Below are 14,374 nucleotides of genomic sequence, written 5' to 3'. Positions count from 1 at the left end.
TGAACTGGGTCATACATCAATCGTCCAATAGGTAATACAAATGTATAGGTAATGCGTTAATGATGGACGGACAGACAGACTGACAAATGACTTTGACTCGGAGCCACTAATAACACGCGCTCGTTATGCTAATGCATACGCGTCATTACTGAATTTCCTATAAATATTAGAGGAATAGCACAGGCACTACGACGAAGTTAATGCATTATCATTACCACTCATTATCAATATTCTAATACCTTTAAACGTGCAATTCTTGCATATTTATTTATATATTTATATGTATATATATTTCGGGGATCTCGGGAACGGCTCTAACGATTTCGATGAAATATGCTTTATGGGGGTTTTCGGGGGCAAAAAATCGATCTAGCTAGGTTTTATCTCTGGGAAAACGCGCATTTTTGAGTTTTTATATGTTTTCTGAGCAAAGCTCGGTCTCCCAGATATTATTGGTAAATATAGCAAGCTAGTAATTTGTCTTTTAATCTTGTAATCAATAAAAAATCACGAAAGCATATATATAATATGTCTAATATTTATTTTCAGTTGTATATTGTTTATCTGGCTGTTGACAAATGCAGCAACAACTACAACTGCTGTTGTTGTTTGTGATACTTTTCAATGAGAGTGAAAACATTTTCTCGTTGAATGGGCTTCAAACTAGTCGGACTAGAGATTAGATAACAGCAATCAGTACCTATATAATGAATAGGTAGGTAGATATTGTTTATTTAGTACATTCATCATTCTAAAACGTTTCGTTGGCAACCGAGCAATTAGCTAATAGTCATACAATCCGGCAGCCGGGCCGTATCCCGAATAGGCCCCAGGCCAACCCATTTCGTGCTATGGCAGGGAAGGGTTAATAAGCAATTACTCCTAAGTACTGGAAGATTGGAGGCGATTTTGGTACATAATGCTACCTAGTTACTTTGAGTGATAAATGGTTAAAACCTATATGGGTTCAAAGGAATAGGAGAATATCTTTCACCATTTATGACTTGCATATGCATAAGTCATACATTTTTTTGAATAAATAATTAACCTAGGTAAGTAAAATAATGATATCATAAAAAACAAGTCTTTTATGTCATAAACTTACTTAGAATAATTTAATTATCGTAGGTATCTTGCAGCAGTGGGGAAAAAATATTTGAAGTAAAGGTAAACAACCAATAGGTAGATAACTTGACGTAACTGTCCTAACCTAATAAATGTATCCGAATTAGATGTTTTTATCTACAAATTGTGTACCTATGTAATATAATTGTATCTATTTATTTATATTTTTAACAAGCAGAAACGTCTGCGAACGATGCTATTAAGCTTAGAATAAATTTAAAAGTGGAAAAAATACTATCTTGGGTGAGACTCCAACTAACGGCCCCTGGCGGTATCGATCCAGAGGCCGTGAGTTCAAATCTCACCAAAGTCAGTAATTTTTCCACTTTTAAATTTATTCTAAGTATCTACTTAATCTATCAAAACATAGGTAGGTAGACAGGTAGTAGTTAAATTTTAAAGTCTACAGGTATAACCTGTCCGATTTCTAAAATCAAGATCGTCATAGATTTACTATGGCGCACTTGATCTTAGAAAAGCGGGCAGACTATAAGTAGGTATCAGCGGTGAATGTATTTTCTAATATATGAGCACACTGTGCAGGATTGTGAAATTATACTCGTATATGGATATACGAGTATACATATACCTATGGAGAATGTGTACAACAACGTCCTTACAGTTATGTCTGTACGAGAAGAGCGGTGTCCCCGTTGCTGGGTGCCGCTGGAAAATCTGCGAGAGCAGTGCGTTAAGTGCGTAAGCTGCCGGTCGCTTGCGCCGAACCGTGACGTGGAAATTCAAAATTCAACGTAGACGTAGTCCTGCTACGGCGCACCACGTGACTGAGTAATACCTTTATATAAAACATAACATAGTAACAAAAATAAGTAGGTACCTTAAGTTCTAGAGAAATATTGACAAATTAGTGTGGGTTAAATTTTTCTAAAGTAGGTTACGTATATTATTATTTATTATAGTTGAAGAAACAACAACACTTAACATAGAAAACAATAATAACTCTCATTGTCTCTCATTAGGTTTACCTACGCGCAGATTGAATTTCCGTGCATTATCATTTTTACACGACTGCCCAAAAAAAGGAGTGTATTGTTTTCAGCGTTCATGTTTGTGGGTATGTAAGTTTCTTTGTTCCACTCTAGCAGCTAAATGCCTGAACCGATTTAGATGTATGATGTATCATTAGAATCCTTACGTCATCCCGAGTGACATAGGCTATATGACGTCATTATAAAAACAATATGGCGGACTAAATACGCCATATTGCGAAACATGTATAAAAAAATATCTTGCAAACCCATCGAGTAGGGCATCAAAATGAAGCGCTTTGAAAGACGATCAATAATATATATACAATATGAGGGTTTAAGTCTAATTTCGAGAAAGTAAGAATTCACAAAATATGTTAAGAAAAGCTAATCTTATAAAACCAAATATTATCCTATTGTTGGGATATTCAAAGGAAGTGGCTTGACCGCTGATCATAAAAAAAATTATACATAGGTAGGTATTATATTAATCATATTTTACTTGTTTTGAAACCAAGCCAATATGTTCTAAATTGCGCTAAACGAATAGAAAAGTGTAAAAGTTCTTTGTAGAGAGTCTGAGATTGTAGAGTCCGTCTTCAGATATAACTCTGCACCCACTTTGACGGAACAAGGTGTAAAAGTGTCAGACCGAAGGCCGAGCTCTACGTAGGGATGACGGCCCGGAGCGTACGGCAGATGGGCTCTTCCTGCAACTTCCCCGAGTATTCAAATTGCAAAGGTCGAAAGCCGAGTTCCGCGTAGGGTTGAAGGCCCGGAGCATAAGACAGGCTCGGTGCGCGCTTCCAAATTTCCCAAGAATATTAATTACGAAGGCCGAGCTCCGCGTAGGGGGCAAAAACTGGGAGCTTGAGATAGATGGGCTCTTCCTGCAACTTACCAGAGTATTTTAATTACGAAGGCCGAAGGCCGAACTCCGCATATGGCCGACGGTCCGAAGCGTAAGGCAGGTGCGTGCTTCCTGTAACTTCCCAAAGTATCTTAATTGCGAAGGCCGAAGGCCGAGCTTCGCGTAGGGTCGAAGGTCCGGAGCGTAAGAAAGGTGCACGGTTTTTGCAGCTTCCCCAATAACTCAATTGCGAAAGCCGAAGGCCGAGCTTCGCGTAGGGCCGAAGGCCCAGAGCGTAAGCAAGGTGCACACTCTCTGTAGCTTCCCCAAGATTCCCAATCGCGAAGGCCGAAGGCCGAGCTTCGCGTAGGGCCGAAGGCCCGGAGCGTAAGAAAGGTGCACGCTCTCTGTAGCTTCCCCAAGTGTCCCAATCGAGAAGGCCGAAGGCCGAGCTTCGCGTAGGGCCGAAGGCCCGGAGCGTAAGAAAGGTGCATGGTTTTTGCAGCTTCCCCAAGTTCCTTATTTGCGAAGGCTGAAGGCCGAGCTTCGCGTAGGGTCAAAGGCCCGGAGAGTAAGAAAGGTGCACGGTTTTTGCAGCTTTCCCAAGTATCTTAATTGCGAAGGCCGAAAGCCGAGCTTCGCGTAGGGCCGAAGACCCGGAGCGTAAGAAAGGTGCACGCTTTATGTAACTTCCCCAAGTTTCTCAATCGCGAGGCCGAAGGCCGAGCTTCGCGTAGGGCCGAAGGCCCGGAGCGTAAGAAAGGTGCATGCTTTCTGCAGCTTCCCCAAGTATCTTAATTGCGACGGCCGAAGGCCGAGCTTCGCGTAGGGCCGAAGACCTGGAGCGTAAGAAAGGTGCACCCTTTATGTAACTTCCCCAAGTTTCTCAATCACGAAGGCCGAAGGCCGAGCTTCGCGTAGGGCCGAAGGCCCGGAGCGTAAGAAAGGTGCATGTTTTCTGCAGCTTCCCCAAGTATCTTAATTGCGAAGGCCGAAGGCCGAGCTTCGCGTAGGGCCGAAGGCCCGGAGCGTAAGAAAGGTGCACGCATTCTGCAGCTTCCCCAAGTATCTTAATTGCGAAGGCCGAAAGCCAACTAATAGGAAATAATTATGTAGTTACAGAGATATTAAGCCATAGCACTTTTAAATACGTCTGGTTTTTGGGTCCGAGCTATTTAGGTTTTTAAGCACGTTTTATGCTAACATATCAAAGATCAACATGATGAAAGCTCCTTCAAGCAACTAAATTTCCTTAAATCATAAAAAATGTGGTTGGTTTGTATGGTCACTAAAATGTATAAAATAAAATAAATTAATTAAACATTAAAAAACACGACTGCAGTTTAAAATCGAACTGAAAAGCTAAAAATAATTTTTAGTTATGTTAGGTACTCAACTTAATGAATGTAAAATACAATATAAGTGTTCAGTCCGGGTCATAAACAGCAAACGGAAAAGTTTAGGCTCATTTAGGATCGTGACTGTACCTGTATATTTTATTTCGATTGCAGTCGGGGACCTGTGAATGGGAAAATTTCAATATATCAAGGTCCCCGACTGCAATAGAAATAAAATATGCAGGTACAGTCACGATCCTAAATGAGCCTAAACTTTTCCGTTTGCTGTTTATGACCCGGACTGAACACTTATATTGTATTTTACATTCATTAAGTTGAGTACCTAACATAACTAAAAATTATTTTTAGCTTTTCAGTTCGATTTTAAACTGCAGTCGTGTTTTTTAATGTTTAATTAATTTATTTTATATCAACATGACTAGGATTATTTGTACAATGTACCGTCTCGGCGCTATGAGCCCGCCCCGACTCTAACCAAGGGGAAGCCATCATCGTCAATCAGAAACTAACATAAATATGCTTTTACCTCCCCGTCCCCGCCTCCCCCTCACCGTTGGTCCTTCGGGAGGGTGCAAATGTACCATTAGCGGGGGCGCTAAGCACTGGGACATGTGGATGCATGAAATTTTTAGCCTTTTCGCTAGGATTAGGTGGGTTGAGGGTCCAGCCAAATTTTGTTAGAGGATATGAAAGGACATGTCGCTATACAGTAATATATATGTCCCTACGGTTATGAAATTATGTTAATGATTTTGTGACGGGCGTAACTGTTTGTATAGATTTAGCCAATATACTCGTACAATAATAATATTTATAATATTAAATACGGTTATTAACTATGTTTTCAATCGAATAATTCTAATAGTAAATTAGAGGACAGTTTAATTTTAACGAATGCCGAGTTCATACATGTGCGTGATGGAAAACAGTCTGTTACCACAAATTAGTATCCAATACGGCGAACAAAGCACGTTAACCCGACGCACCGTCAATTAGACTCGCGTCGCGTTGCACCCCGGCCGCACCCGGCCGGCCGCGCCTTCGGCGGTAATCTCCGTGTTCCCTCCGTTACAAAGGACGTAAATGGACGACTGAGCTCTGTTTAGATAAGCTCTTGTCTGAAGTCATGTAGTTTGGCAGCATCGCCAGTTTTATTTTTCTCATCGTTTTCCGGGGCATACCTAATGCGAGTAATTAACTCAGACGGATCAGTTAATGTAACCAGTATAGACTTATTTATTTATCAGATTGTACTTGGTTCTTGCACTGGTTCTCTTAAGATGATCACGAGTTCTCAGTCCACTAATGAAGTTGCTTACAATATTTTGCTTTTGTGTAGGTACCTACTTCAGTCCAAGTGTCTAATCCATTCAGGTACAGATGATCGTAATATCATTTCGATTTTACTAATTAGCAGAGATCGGACAAATTTGCGTCATTGCTCGATTTGCTCGCAAGAATGTGGACATGACTCCAAAATTGATTAAATAATTAATCATTTAATTAATTTCTTACCTGAGGTTTAATTTTGATTCCTAATCAATAAATAACACAAAGATTTCTTATAATGTAACTTTATTAAAAAAATAATCAGTAGGTACCTATTTATTCCAAATTTTCTGAAGGGACTCATTTTTTTATATCAAAAATATATTTAAGTGCTACTTATTTATTGACTAGGGGACAAAATTAAATCTCGGGTAAAAAATTAATTAAAATAATTTTATGATGAATTATTTAATCAAATTTGGAGTCATGTCCACATTATATTGCGAGCAACGACGCCAATCTGTCCGATCTCTGCTAATTAGTTATCCAGCCTAGGATGGACTAGTAAGAATTTATAGTGCCAACTTCTAAGCTGCTTCAGCTCTCACAATGGAATTACATTATTTGTATAGGTACGAGTATTATTTATTTTTATTCCCATTTCCCATGAAATAGGTATAGATGTACCTAATGGATAGATGTTAATGATATAATTGTCGTCATGCAGTATGATATTAACCGTTTCGTCTGGGTCGTAGTAGAGCAACTGTAAACATACCTACCTACAAGTATCTCGAACGGGGCGGGGTGACCCAAGCACCTCTGTGTGCGAGACACTCGGCGCGGCGTGGGATCTGCCTTGTATCATGTTTCTCTTTGAACAGATGATCCTTGGAGTCGTTTTGGCAGATGCTATTTTTCATACCTATACAATACGTTTGTGTGTTAGGTACACACTGTGTTATAATAATTAAGTATGTTATAAAAGTAGATAGCAATTTAATAGGTAAAGTCAAGTGGCGTAAGAGAAAAATACTTGATTTTGCTTGGGATGCGAAATCGTATGAGGAAAGTCCTTCAGTATGTTTAAGTTAAAGCTATTTATTATACAATTTCCCCTTGTCCCATTAGTTTATCTTAACCCACTAACCTAATATGTTTTTGTTTCCTTGTTATTCAAAAACTGATTGAAAATTTGTTGTTAACGGAACTGGTAATCAGTAAAGCAGCTGCCTCGACACGCAGGTTCAGTTAGGCAGATAGGTGCACCTTTGTTACGTAAGTTGAGGTTCGGGTTTACTTAGCTAGGATACCAATGCTAGTATGTACTTATTCCTTCCTACTTCTGCGAAGAAGTTACTTATTAGATAGGTTAATTAGTAGCTAGTACTGAAAAGCTGATAAAGTCTGTATTATCTTGTACAGAGAAGACGACATTTTCTGCAGTGTACGCCGACATAGCGACACGTGGAAATCTACCGAAATTATTAAAATATCAGAATGTTAGGAATCAAAAAGTCAATGCTTTGACCGCGCCCGCGTTACTCACCGTGGGGCGCATCCGAGGCCGAGGGCTCCATCTAGTTAATTACAGGGGGAGGCCCGCACGCGATAGGCGATAATGACTGCTGTTCGGAGTCACCTGGTGGTCGACAAACGACAATACATGTCCGATTATTGCGATAATTGGGAAGTTTTACACTACACTGAAAACTTGAAAAATCATTAGCATCAAGATCATTTTGATGCTTTAGCATAGCGGGTTGGGATATCGGCAGCCATGTTGGACATCCATCAGGGCATCAAATTTCGGATTCCTAGACCGGGGTCAGTTTATCAGTTATCAGAAGGGATAAGATGAAAAGCTGCTGGAGAATGTGCTATGGAGTAAAGTCCGCCTTTTTATTCTAACGTTTTTTTAGCGAGAAAGACTTATTTATTAATTAATACTGTTGATAAATTTTAGTAGGTACTGATGATGACGGATTCCTGTAAAATGGCGATAATCATACTACACGCTGAATTTTTAAAGAACAGATTTTTCATGATACGTAGGTATGTGAGATTGATTGACAAGTCTATAAAAGTGGTAGATCCTCAACTAACATAAGAAGGCCCATGTTTCCCGCCGATACAACCCGGGTAAGGGGCTCCTATATGTGGCGGTGTAATCTACCCCTCGAATCGCCACGCCATGTGTTGCTGATAGGAATCTACATGAGTTCCTAGTAATTAGATGATACAGTAATAAAATCATTGGCCGCGTCATGATGGGGTGCTATCACAGATCTTTGACCAATTTTGAGGCTATTGTTTGACATATGGCGATAAAAATCAAGTAATGCACGCCAATATTTACTTACTTACCTACTGATTTGTGTAAGAAAACGTAAAAACTTCCGTTTCAAAGAAATAGCCATAGGTAACTACGTTTCACATATTCGTATACGTATTATTTCTCAACAATCTTACCCAAATACAAATAAATAGTAAAATAAGTAAAACAGTAAGTAATAGTAAATAAGTAGTAAAATCCACGTTACGCTGATAGCAGCGTAAAACATGGATATATAACCCTACGACGTAGCACTATGTCATAATCATCTATGTTTTGGATTTCACGGGCCTATCAATCCCGGTCTTTTGTAAGGCTTGCGTGGGGATATAGATCCAACACGTAGAGGCCTTTTAGAGAGCTTTAATGTCATGTAGAATGTTATTTTTATTATTACCAACGCCAAATATAACCTACCTACCTAAAATGTTTTGACAGAAAAATATTTTATGTTTATAGTGATATTTAGCCATCAAACATATCGGTGTCTAGTGGAAAATAGACTAACGCGTAATGTGCACGTCTGCCACAGAAAGCTTTTAGAACGGTGTGCCACGAACGGGTGCGCCGAAAGAGAACCAACAACCTATGTCTCTTGTGTATAATCTATTGATCTGATATTTAGAGGGGGGTGACACAAAATTGTAGTTTTTTATATTAAATTTTTGTACGTTTTAATCAATTTAATCAAGGGCAAATGCCATGAAAAAATGTACACGGAAACTAATGATGAAAAATGTTAAAGCTGGCTCGATAGAAAAACAGAAATGTATTTTCAGAGTGATTTAGAAAAAAGGTAAAACCCCGCGCGATGTCCATACTTTGCATCGCATGTTTCTCGCGGCGCCTGCCGCCGGAAGCCTTGTACAGTCGACTATAAAGAGATGTATCCACTTTTTCACCTTACTGCATTGTAATAAAGTGAAAAAGTGGATACATCTCTTTGTAGTCGACTGTACTATATAGCGTTCTTGATATCCGTGGTCCTCAGCCGCTACACCTAAGTTCTGCTATGAGATTCTTCTGCTCTCGAATTATTATTACCCGTAGTAGGTATATAAAAGCATGATAGTAGTTATATATAGTACCTAAATAGTAGGTATATACAGGGTGCTTCCTGTAACAGGAGCAATAAATTAAACTAAAGGCTGTACTCCTCAAACTGACCAAGATTTGTTCAGCAACTTTTAAAAATTATGAATCCTTTACACTTCCTCTTTTTCATACAAAATAAATATTGCCTTCAATATACGCTGACATCAGTGTGTTTGACGTTGCTTGTCACGCTTTAAATATAACAAAATTTGCAATACATTGCGTCTTAGAATAAACTTTAAAGTGTAATAAAAATCAAAACATGAGTTATTTTCAAAAGTTGCTGAACAAATGTTGGTCAGTTTGAGGAGTACAGCCTACAGTTTAATTTATTGCTCCTGTTACAGGAAGCACCCTGTATAGCAATACGTCTATACGTAACGTAAGTGTTCGGCTGCTTTACTTACGTTACGCGTTAACTAAAAAATAATAAACAATAATAATAAATGTGTGTATTGTGGCAAGCTAATAAATGGTTTATCTATCTATCTATAAAATTATTTGTAATGTTTTGTAAGTGTTTTGGTATTGTACTTTTATACTCACATTGTAAAACCCTAACCTAAGACCCAAATGAAATAAAGGAAATAAAAATATTATTATTAGTGAGCGTGGTTCAATACCGCATGAAATCAGTAGTTCATGTTATACGAGTACAAGGCCGAGTCACACCAGCCATTTCGATAGCACAAAGACCGACCTAGAGACATCCGATTATAGAAATAATGTTTTAATTATTTTGAGAAAAGTATATACATAGTACTTTTAACAGCCATAGTCAGGGCCAACTTTAGGTATAAGAGTTAGTGTACTATACTGGTCATTTTCCCTGGTTTTTACGTTAATTCGTCAATTTTCCTAATTGGTCAATTCCTTTGACTCGTATCTGTCATTTTCGGTATAGTCATGTGCGTAATTTTTAAAATTTTAGGTTTCGCTTATTATAATTTTAAGTGTGTTTTTAGTTTACTTAAGACGAAAGTGGACGACTGCGCGAAATCTACTTTTCATACAAACGTACAATTTCCTTGCTGTACACTGTACATTAAATAAAATATTTTGACACAATTTGATGTGCATATAACCCCGCTAACCACCGCTATGCCCCTTCGTTTGTTTTCTACTAGTAATTTTCCCTGATTCGCTATTTTCGTTAATTCGTCTACTACTAAATTACTACTTAAATTGGTCAATGTCAACAAATTCATTAATATGCTCTTGTATGCGGACCAACTTGCAAGAGTGGCTTTAGTATAGAATATAAATAATTTATTTTACTTAATTTCTTGACCTACACTACATTACATTAAATTAAGGGATTGTGAAATTCACCGCGACTCCACCGCTTCGCTATCCTCCATTAGTGCTGGGTTGACGTACTATTTTTTAGAGCTCGCCTTTCGCCCTCCATATGCATCTAATATCTAGACAGATCTATAAATAGCCAATAGAACAGGCACTAGTCACGACTGGACAACGTTCCCATGACCAGACACGATTCTATTACCAAAGACAATTCGTATTCTCACCTTACCTGCATATGAGGTACCTACACAGGCTACACAAGATGTCTCAAAATTTACAAAGGGATCAGCAACGAATTTATCAAAAAAAAAGTATTCTTACGATGAAATAAGTTAACTTCTTTAGTGTATCTCTTTTATTACAAATCACGTATGTTTAATCTATACCTTTTTTATCATGTTGTACCATAAATATGTCTGTCGTGTATGCTCACTTCTTCGTTACAGTAAATTATGCCTATACTTTGCTTCAAATTCAAAATGTAATTTAAATTTAAAAATTATTATATTATAAAAAAGACCATCATTACTATCTATATGTGACGTTCCACGGCAAAAGGTACCTTATCGCACTTGGCGCTTACGTCGCATAGCGCCGCAATAATAATAGCGCGCGGCGGCGGAGCGGCGTTAATAATAGCGTAAGCGCCAACGGCCATAAGGTACCTTTATCCGTGGGACGTCACATATCATTTTGTAACACATGAATGAGGTTATGATATAGTTAACATATATGAAACCAGTTGGAGCATAATTATTATCCAGTGGGGAGCAGAGGGACATTTCAAGGTACTCAGTTTACAAAGTTTAAATTCGAAAATTATTAAGTTTCTTTTACAATGCATCATCATAGATCAAAAATCACCCATTGTAAGCTTTTTAAATTGTACTTCGAAAAGGAAAAATGCATTTAGAAAACCGCCATTCGTCTCCATCGGAAATGATTTTCCATGCGATCGCTTCTCAAAACTGCCACCGCTCCGACATTGCGGCTCACCCATGTGTCCCTAATGCTGTAATACTCGTAGGAAATTATTTTTAAAGAAAATCTGGGTTTATTATTGATAAAAATATGGTGCTTTAAATAAGTCTGCATTTTTAAATCGGTACATATACCTATGTAATTATTAAAACTAGTAATTTTTAACGGCCTCCTAGTCTAGTCTATATCGATAATGACCCTGCCTACAAAGCTGGAGGTCCCGACTCCGAATCCTGAGCGTTTATATGTGTGTTTTATCACAGATGTTATGTTCCTGAGTTTGAGTGACGTTTTCTATGTATAAAAGTATCATAATATAAATATGTAATTATGTATATCTATCTATTACAATATAACACAAGCCTTATTGAACTTACTGTGGGATTAGGCCAATTTGTGTAAGACTGGCCCTGTATTTATTAAATATTTTTTATTTAGTTACTTAAAGTACCTACTTACCTATTTACTTTTATAGTAGGCTGACGACTCAATTCGGCCGCATCTGTCGCAGAACCACCGTTGGTGTAAGCGTGTTCTACACCGATAACACAAAGCAGTCGACCTTCTAACACTATACTATACATATTTTAACTGGAGACGGCTTGATCACAAGACTACTTTTAACAGGACAGGAAAGTTGTTTAGTTAAGTAATTAGAGGACCGTGATTTGTGTCGGTCCTTGGCAGATGCATTTAAATAAAACATTTTAATTTTACACAAATATTTATTTGCCACTGAAGTACACAGGAAAAGTTTCACTCGGAGAAGTTACTACATCTAATGAAAAGAAATCACAGATAAAATACATTGGATCACTAGAACACATCGTGACATTACAGACTACAATAAAAATATTAATTTGAGTAAGAGTATAATTACGAAAAATATACTTAAATCACAGTTTTAGTAATAAGAAATTTATCACAAAATTAAACAACTAAAATAAAAGTGAAAATAATATAGAAAAATATTTTATATATTGGATCGGCTTAAGCCTTTTTAAGCTTTTATGTTAACAATACATTTTTGTTAAGTTTCTATTCACAATGAAACGTTAAACCAATTTAAGTAATCCTTTTCTCCACTTTTATCACAGCATTCCCAAAATTATCGAATACCTACTTATTGTTACAGTTTACGGTACCTACAATTACTCGCAATTTACATTTAAATTTGGAACTCCCCAAGGCACAGCAGCTAGCAGTCAATATTATTAAATTCTTATCATTTCGAAAGGCATTCTTCATCTTCAACTAAATAAGAACCGTCGAGATTAAACTTTCGCGAGACATATATTTCAAACTGTTTAGACGACAACGGTTTTACTCAATTGATCATGTCGCCAATAGCGACTATAAAAGTGAGCGAAACAGTTGTCGTCTAAACAGTTTTAAATAAGAACCGCTTCCGTTTTGTTTTAATAAAAAAATATGAGATCTAAATACAAAAATGTCAACCGTACTTTTAAAAAATCAGGGGGGACAAATAACTGATGACGTCGTTATAATAAAATCAGTAATTTTGTACCTATTTTCGTACATTTTACATTGTCGAATAATAATTTGACAAGTAAATTTATTAGACCTTAGCTTTAGGCCATAATCGACCAAAAGGCTTGATTATTTCGTAGAGTTCATAAATTATTTACATTACATGGGTACAAAAGTAACATTTCACTAAGATTCTATGTCTTAACAATTAATTTTAAATATTGTATTGATGATATAATAAAACAGTGAAGAGTAAGAAGTATCAACCATGAGATGAAACTGATTGGCTAGTAGGTAAAGTTAAGCCGTTAAGGGAGGGACATTCATTTGATTCTCATTTACTCCAAAGTAACTGTATTCTATGGCGGTATCTATCAGTACAACACAAGACATTTACTCACATTCCGCCTGACTCAAGCAATATATAGTTAAAATTTTCACAGTAACTTTATTGGGTAAATGCAAGCATTAATATAAATGTTGCGAAATTAACAACCTTGCCTTGTGCTCAGTAAAAGTGCTCGTATATTTGGCACTATAAATCTACAACCAAAAACATCATAAATCATCAGTATCTAATTATAAGTACTTTTGTACAGATATTTTTTATCGTCGGCAAAGCATTTTATAGTTTTACTCCAGTTAAACAGATGTTGTCCTTTTATTTACAAGTAAATAGGTATCACATTCAGTTGAGGAATTAAGTTGATCGTTACAACCTTCAACAACTTATTTAACAGAAAAAATAGAAGTTTTTTTAACATATCATATTCTTACGTAGATTGCATACGAGTAGAAAAACAGAAATTAGTACGAATATTGTGAATCGGTCAATATCCTAGCTCGGTAAAAAGTCCAATACACATATACATACATAATTAGCGACTGAGCGATGCTTCCTATGCTAATGTGTGTAATGTAACGAGTAACACTTTTTAATAAATGCGTTAGGGCCTATTTACACATTGATTGAGTGTTAAGTACGGGTTTCTACATTTACTACTTGCGTTTAGTGGCAAATGTATGAACTCGCACTTAATAATAATGAATGTGGAAATATGCCCTTAGTATTTTTACACGACTGCCCAAAAAAAGGAGTGTATTGTTTTCAGCGTTCATGTTTGTGGGTATGTAAGTTTCTTTGTTCCACCCTAGCAGCTAAATGCCTGAACCGATTTAGATGTATGATGTATCATTAGAATCCTTACGTCATCCCGAGTGACATAGGCTATATGACGTCATTATAAAAACAATATGGCGGACTAAATACGCCATATTGCGAAACATGTATAAAAAAATATCTTGCAAACCCATCGAGTAGGGCATCAAAATGAAGCGCTTTGAAAGACGATCAATAATATATATACAATATGAGGGTTTAAGTCTAATTTCGAGAAAGTAAGAATTCACAAAATATGTTAAGAAAAGCTAATCTTATAAAACCAAATATTATCCTATTGTTGGGATATTCAAAGGAAGTGGCTTGACCGCTGATCATAAAAAAAATTATACATAGGTAGGTATTATATTAATCATATTTTACTTGTTTTGAAACCAAGCCAATATGTTCTAAATT

Source organism: Cydia amplana, chromosome 2 (assembly GCF_948474715.1).
Source record: "Cydia amplana chromosome 2, ilCydAmpl1.1, whole genome shotgun sequence".
NCBI classification, from domain to species: domain Eukaryota; kingdom Metazoa; phylum Arthropoda; class Insecta; order Lepidoptera; family Tortricidae; genus Cydia; species Cydia amplana.
The sequence above is the reverse complement of the archived record's forward strand: the minus strand, read 5'-3'. Positions refer to the sequence as shown.